Raw genomic sequence first — 8,513 nt, 5'->3', positions numbered from 1 at the left:
TGGGTTGAAACCCTAGACAAAACACCAAGTTTATGAGGTTTAATCCTCTGATTTTAAATGTCTCAACCTTGTTTTTAAGCTTAACCAACCATGGGATAAGTTGTAAGCATTAGGACATAGGTATGAGATGTGTTGAACACAAGTTATATAGGTATAAACAAGTTTTTGATGAACATAAAAACAAACAGAAAGTTTATGGATGATTTCGGGGCATTTCCAGGTCTGATTTCTCCAAGGAGAAGTCTAGGAATCGAACCCCATGATTATCCAAGTAAGTAGGAAAAAGAATCAAGTGATTTCGTTAAGAAATGAGTGAGTTATGCTCATTTTCGTGAAGGGGTGTCAATCTGCTCGAACCTTTGCTTTCAGCTACGGTTTGGAGGATGTTTTGAGAGTTTTTAGTGTTGCAAAAGTGGTAGAGAGGCTGGTTATAAGTGGTATTTATAGGGGGAAGGTTTAGGGTTTCAATGGGTTGGGCTTTGGAAGTGTTTAGAAGGGGTTACACCTTGAAACTAGCCCACAAAACCCAACTATATGGGGCTGAATTTTGCTGAATTGGGGCTGCCATATCTCTTTATTTTTTTTATTTTTTTTAAAACATTATAATGAGTAATTTTGTTAGTTAAGTTGTGTAATAATATGCAACAATGTTTCCCCTAACTTGTAACAAAGTGAAATATGAAATAAAACATGATTTAACTAGGTAAAAAGTGTAATGTACAAGTATGTAACATGTTTGTAAGTGACAAGTATATGTCACATATTAGATGATTAACCGTTGTATAAATAAGCATATTATTAGGGGTTTTTAGGTATCAACAATTTAAGGACAAGCATGGACATGCATCGTGAATAAGTATCGTATAAGTATGAATTACAAATAAGGATTCGATGTACAATGAATTCGAACGTATGAACATGTATGAATATGTAGATGGTGAATTTAAAGAAATACGAATTTTATTTATGATCCAAGTCTCGGATTTTACAACGAGAAGACGACTATAATAATACAAGATTTCCAAAAATAACATTACAAGGCGAGCTTTCTAATTATGGAAAGTACGTAGAAGCATGGCGTTACAATGGAGTTCTAGCCAACAAGTTATTTTAATTAGCAAAATTTCCAAGAAGCTAGTAGTCTTGGTTAGATGTGGCCTATTAGAACTCCTTCTTCCGGGTGTGGCTTTCCTCACATGTCGGCGAGCCACTCCTCCACCTCCCTTGGGAGGAGAAAAGAGGGCTCGTTGGCGTTGGTTTGAGGAGTTGCGACTTCCACCGGGATTTCTTGTTGATACTCTATGGGAGGTTCCGCTGGAATGTCGTTCCACCCGGTATGGTTATTAACTTCGAGCGCTAGGTTCCAATCCTCTTGAGGAAGGACCGGTTCCATCGGGGGTGTTACAAGAATATTTAACCTCTGGTGCAAGAGGTTAATCTCTTGGAATCTACTCTCAAGTCCCACCGTAAGATCGTTAATACGGTCGATTAGGACCTCCTCTACTGACGTCATTTCGTCAAGAGCCTCCCTTAATGCTATGACATAGTGCACAAGTGTAGCTTCAATGGAGGGCCTCCTTCCTCTTCGACTGTTTGATGAATGCACGGAAGATGTCTCGCTGTTTTCACTCGACATTCTAGGATAGTTGAGAGAAGATTCCTTCAAATCTCTGTCCCAAGATGGTCCAAATGTGCAGAATTCTTGGCTTCATTTATAGAAAACGACAGCATCCTGGACACGGCCCCGTGTCCAGTGGGCACGGCCCCGTGTGCAGATAGAATTCTGACATAGTTTGTCCGTATTCTGACGCAAGGGTCAGAAGGGAATCTTTTGGTGAGCACGGGGGCGTGTTGGATGGACACGGCCCCGTGTCGAGAGGCTGGTTATGAAGCTTGTCTAGTTTTTTTTAAGGAACTTAATCGTATCGGGTGGTTCCTGACTGGTTGGAACAACCCCAAAGTGCCTAAGATACCTTAATTGTCCTAGACTAAGGCAAGAACGCAAGAGGTTGTCGGTGAGGGTAATTCCTATTTTTATTCTAGGTGGACAAGTCCAACCCTTTCCCGGGCTCTCGTTAAAGAAGGTATATGCCGAATCGCTCAGGTCTATGTATGCACCGAACGAAGTCGATGTAGAGTCCTTCCCGGCACAATCGGCACAGGGACGACTATCGTCCAAGTCTTTGCTAGGTATGAAGGTATTTTTGGGAGCAACGAGGTTGTTGGAATGCAATCCCAACATTTCTTCATGGTCATCGTCTTGGGGTGGATTAAGGAAATCCTTCCTAAGCTCTTTTGACCAATTTAAAATTAGATCTTCTAGTTGAAATAACTCGTCAAGGAGTATTTCTCCTAGAATATCTGGCTGGGCGCATTCGAGGGAGAGATAGTGATTATTTTTACTTTCGCCCCTCTTAAGGTTATAGGGAGACGGTGGGTCTATGTAGTGGGGCTTATAATTTAGAAAGTAACATTCTAATTCTTTATGTTCGTCTCCACATAATTGACACCACGTGCCATAAGAGTGCCGCAAGTAAAAAGAATTACCATCACTCATGTTTGTGTCAGAAATTACCAACCGCCGGGATCTAACGGTTCTGTTTTCAGTAAGTGAATCTTGGGCACGGGGGCGTGTTGAGTGAGCACGGCCCCGTGTTCAGCTTACTGTCTGACTTAAAACAAGATTGCCAGTTCCAATGATTGAGCACGGGGGCGTGTTCAGCAGGCACGGCCCGTGATGAGCTCTGCAGAAGCTGAAAAACAAAGAAAATCCTAAAAAAAATTAAAAAGTAAAATAAAAATATGATTAGGCCGTTGATTCCTAACTTTCATAAAATCCTTGTGTCCCCGGCAACGGCGCCAAAAACTTGATGTGCGTGAAGTGTGTTATATTTTGGATGTATATTTTAAGCCCTTTTTACACTTTTAGCCAAGTTTTAAATTTATAAAACACGATATTTACTAACACTAAACACACATATGGGCAAGTGCACCCATCGTGGACGTAGTATAGTGTTGGTAAGATACCGAGGTCGTCCAAGGACACAAGAGCTTTTAGTACTGGTTTATCCTCAACGTCTAACCAAATCAAAATGTGAGAAAAAGATTTTTAAACTAAGAAAATAAAACTAACTAAATGCTGAAAAATAAAATAAAAATAAAAACAGATAGACAAGATGAATCACTTGGATCCGACTCGTGTATTAGTATAACCTTTGATTATTTTCGCACTTTTGCACTTGTTTAAGAGATTATCTTAGTTATTGTAGTAGGCCCCTCTTTTGAAGGTGACATTACCCTCAACCCAGTAGTTTGAGTCAGCAAGGATACAATCCTAAAGGGTCGGATTATTGAAAGATAATGAATTAAGTTATTAATGCAAATTATGGTAGGCCCCTCTTTTGGAAGTGACGTTACCCTCGACTAAGTAGTCTGAGTCAGGGATACAGTCCTAAATAGTCGGGTTATAGTATTAATAGTAGTTAACTTATGAGGGGGTCAAAGAGTTTGGATCCCCGCCATCTAATACCTTTGGGTATTGAAGGAGATCCTACTAAATTTGACCCAGGTCCCTTGCAGGACCTCTAAACGCTGAACAAGGGCAAGACCCTTACCAAACCGTTCCCTTAACCCCCGACCAGGTAGCCAACATACCTCCATATAGACCGTGGAGATATGAATGGTGAAAATCTTTTATTTTATATAAACAGTAAAATAATGCCAAGACACCACGGACAAACGATAAGGAAAGATCACCTTCAACATAAGCAACTAGTTATTAAAGTCATTAATACAAAACCAAATAAAAAGTGCAAAAGATTAAAAATAAAAACTATTATACTAAACACTTGTCTTCACCAAGTGATGTAAGGCAAACATGGCCTTGATTGTAAAGAACTCTTACGATCAATCTTGGATCCCGAGACGACTCACACACTCTATGATGGACAATGGACAATGGATGATGGTGGTGGATGGTGGATGAAGTGTGAGAGAGGTGGTGTGCCAAGGGATGAGTTGCAATGAAACCAAGCACTCCTATTTATAGGCTGAACAGAAGCCTGGGCACGGCCCCGTGCCTGTCTGACAATCTCTCTCCTCATTAATTGTAATTCGCAATTACAATTAATGCGCCTGCAGTACTTTCGCCACGCCCCCGTGTTCACTGGGCACGGCCCCGTGGTGGGCAATAGAAGCTTCTATAGGTTTGTCTTATCTGCTGCTTCTTGGGCACGGCCCCGTGCTCGCTGAGCACGGGGCGTGTTCAGTCTTCTGCCTTCTCTGTTTTGCTTGGGAGGATGCTGTCGAGGGGTCAGGCAATCCACTTATGTTCCTTTTCTTGTATTTATGTTAGATTTAGCTGCCTTTTTGCTTCTTTTGTTAATTTGAGCTCATTTAATCCTGAAAATACAAAAGGAAGACAAAAACACTCTTTTTCCAACATTAGTACTTAAAAAGGGTTAGTTTTATGCCTCATTTGATGTAATTTATATGTTGCATTTTACACACATCAAGCATAAAGACCTAGTATCTCAGAATAAGGGACCTTTCAAACAAGATTTCAGGGGTTACCTATATATCCAAGAAGTTGTTAACCCACAGAATAAGCAAGTTTGTATTTAGGTTTATATCTCGTCTCAGTTTACTAAATGTGCGAAAACCTACTGACACATCCAAAGTAAAATTGTTTATCACATTTTATCTTTACATTTCTTTAGCATGTTGTGATAGTCCACTGATGTACTATCATTTCCTCTTTTATGCAACCAAAACTCATTTTTCAGATTTATCATGTTTTTGGCTTTTTCAAATTTTCTGATGTTTTTGGATTTTCTAAAATTTCTTACTCCCCCTAAAATTCAAATACATCTAATAAAAATTGAAAAAAAAAACAAACTATACAGAACATGACAACTGATATCGAATTGCCTCAATTCTCCATCCGTTTAGCTTAAACAATCAGAACTCCCCCTCACAACAAACTATTTTCCCATAATGATTTCAAAACACTTAAGTTTGTTTTAATCAGAATGGTTTTCCGGAAAATAAGTTTTGTTGATTTTACCACTTGTAAAACTTTCGGGATCAAATCATCACTTTGTTTTACCAATCTATTGAATAATAGTTAATTCAAGTTCAATCTAATGACCTTGATTTAACCACTTGTAGGATCAACCTGAACCACTTGTAAAAACAAACAATCATACATACCACTTGAAGAATTAACAATTAAACATTTCAAACCTGTTTTTCAACCAATTACCATCTGTTGGTTGAATTTTCAAGGTGCCGATTCCTACTCCTTGCTTACAAACCTGGGAGTTCCGGCAAGTCCTGCTACTACTCAAACACAGATTGATAAAGATGCCGATTCATGATCCACGATTACACACTTGGGATCTCCGGCAAGTCAGGTTTTTATTCTTTGAAAAATATATCCACCCAAGCCTGACCTTCCTTGGGTGTAACAACATTTTCTTCATCTTTGCTTTCAACGGACTTGTGAACACATCGTTTAGAAGCATAAAAATCTTTGACACTTTTGGCCTTACCATTGACCATTTGTCCAAAGATGCGTTTCACATTTCCGTCGAAAGTCTTTTCAACATCAAATTTCTTCTTGTCAGAATAAAATTGATTTGAAATTTCTACTTTTCCAACTTTCTTCATAAAATTTTCAGCACACAATGGTGGAAAATTTTCATCGTTCATAGTTGGAACTGATTTTTCAACCTTTTTCTCAACACGTGGCTCCTCTGATTTTGTGGAATCAGAATCATCACCAGAACTGTTACCTGAACCTTTCACAACCCATTTTTGATTTGTTATATTTTCTTTTCTTTTCAAAACATTCTTTGAACATTCTCCTTTTTCAAAAGTTGAATTTTCAAAACCTGTAAACTTTCGAGTTTTTAGTTCAGTGTTATCCACAACTTTCTCTTTCAATTTACCAGAGACTTCCTGTTTTGGTTTGAATGTCTTCGGACAATCCTTAGCAACATGACCAACAGTTTTACACTGAAAACAGGTTCTCTTTTCAATCTTCTTTGGAACATCATTCTTCTTTAACTCTTCTTGCTTCTTGGCAAGGAATTCTTGATTTGTCTGCTTTCTGAATGCTTGTTCTTTCTCAGACTCTGTCATTTTCCCTGAAACAAACACAGTTTTTGGTTTATAAACTTTCTCATTTTTATAATTTTTCGGTTGAATAAAACCAAGACCTTTCTTTTTGAAATTACGATTATGGTTTGGTTTCTTTTGGAAACTGTAACCACAATTGTAACCCATTTTCTTGTTAATTCTTTGTTGTTCTCTTGAAGTGTATTGTTTAGGTTTTCCAATAAGATTTAACTCTTTTATTTCAGAAATATTAATTTCTGTAATTTTGAAAACCTTTTGAATCATTTCAAATCTGACACTTCTTATTGGAAAACTCTCATCAGAATATAATTTGTCAGAACCTTTCAAAGTATATGCCACTTTGAATGATTCATCATTCAAATTAGATTTTGATAGCAAAAACTCTTTATCATAAACCCGTTTGTCCTTTTTGATTGTTGGCTTTGACGCATCGGACTCAGACTTCGACTCGGGTTTGGACTCCATGTTTGACTCCTCACTGTCATCTTTATCTAACACCTGATCGACCACACTTTTTATCAACTTTGACTCATGATCAGTGTCGGATGACGTGTATGTGACATCAATATTTTCTGGCAAGTTATCTGACGGCCCAGACTCCCATTGTAAGTTTATTGCCTTTTCGACTCTTTCTGAATTTGGATTTCGAGGTGAATATCCATTTTCAACCGGGGGCGGACATCTATTGTAGCCCACACTTGATTTCTTACCAGAATTGTTCACTTTATCTTCATCTTTTTTCACGAATTTCTTTTCTTCGGACGTCTTCACTTCTTCAAACGTCTTCAATTCTTCCACGATCGAATAAATCCTGTCAACAACAAAAGTAGAACATGAGTAACTTTCTAATAACTTTTTAACTTTCTCAGTTTCTATCTTTTGTGTTGCTAACTTCAACTCCATATCAGCACATTTCTTTATATGAAAATTGGCATCATCAAGCTGTCTCAGGTACGCTCTCTTCAGTGTATTCATTGCCACAACTTGTTCACCGTTTGAATCAATATACTTGTTGAATTCTCTGTTCATTGTATCATAGGATTCTTTCAATCTGTTTATATTGTGCAGCAACTCATTGTTTTGTTTGATTAAAGAATCACAATTCATGCACTTTTCAGGAACTTTGACTGGTTCTGCATCAATTTTGACTTCAAATTCAGGAACCTCTTTGACTGTTCTGTTTGATCGTAAAAATTCAGCTCTTCTCTTTTTCTCAGCTTCAGCTTCAGCTTTTAATCTCTCTTCCTCTTCTTCCTCCTCTTCAAGCTTTCTCCGTCTTGCTTCAGCAGCTTCCATTACTTTTCTGCACTTTTCGGCACATTTCAGATCGTAGGCATTTGCAATGAAAGCATTAACATTTGAAGTATTTTTTGACATCTCTTTGGCCATGAGTTCTTGATCTGGGTAAAAATTGTCCCAACAGAAACCTTCAGCCAATTTTTCATCATCTTGTTCTGCCAAACACACTTTGCTGTTTGTTGGAAGATATTTATCCCAGGTAAAATTATCATATTTGCCCTGATTAACTAGACATGCTCTTTTTGAACCTTCAATCACATCTCTCCCGTGAGCAGTTTGTGCTTGATGCGGTGCTGGTGGTGTGACTTGATGATAAATCGCCTTTTTGTGATAATCGTTGTTTCCAAAAGGATTCTGAGCTCCACTAGCTTCACGATTTTTGCACTCCCTCTTGAAATGCCCCTTTTCCCTGCAACGAAAACAGGTAACTTTAGATTTATCCAAGCCTAAAGTTGAAACATTTGCATCACGGAAATCATCTCTTCCTGTAATTTGTTTAAACTTCTCAGCTCGTCTCAACACACTAGCCATGCACCATTTAATGTCCATTAATTCCATTTCTTCAGCATCAGTTTGATCGTAATCCTCTTTCGTGAGCATCGGATTACCGATCTTTCCGGCCACAAAACTACTATAGGATTCCAACACCATTCCCAACAAAGACATTTTATTTTTAGCAACTTCCTCAGAATAATTTTGATCACTCTCAAGATTTAATACAATATTACACTGAAGTTTTTTTCCGTTCTTTGTTGCAGAAATGTTTGGATCGAATGATGAAAATCTTGTGCTGCTTGATCCCTGGGATGATTTCTTTTCAGAAGAATCTTTCACATTGTAAGCAGTTTCAATTTTTGGAGAATGATTTGTTGTTCCAATAACACCACTCTTGTAGTACAAGCTGATGTCCTGTTCTCCATCATAATTCTTCATCCTGGCGATCTTTCTCTGCTCCATCTCTTGAGCTTCCAGGTGTTTGATGAAATCTCCCAGTGTCATATTTTTATAATCTTTTCTGTTGGATCTCAGCATCATTAGAAACGTTCCCCATGTTTCATGTGGTAGCGCATCTG

The sequence above is a fragment of the Helianthus annuus genome, chromosome 12 (assembly GCF_002127325.2).
Source record: "Helianthus annuus cultivar XRQ/B chromosome 12, HanXRQr2.0-SUNRISE, whole genome shotgun sequence".
NCBI classification, from domain to species: domain Eukaryota; kingdom Viridiplantae; phylum Streptophyta; class Magnoliopsida; order Asterales; family Asteraceae; genus Helianthus; species Helianthus annuus.
Note: the sequence above shows the minus strand (reverse complement) of the source record.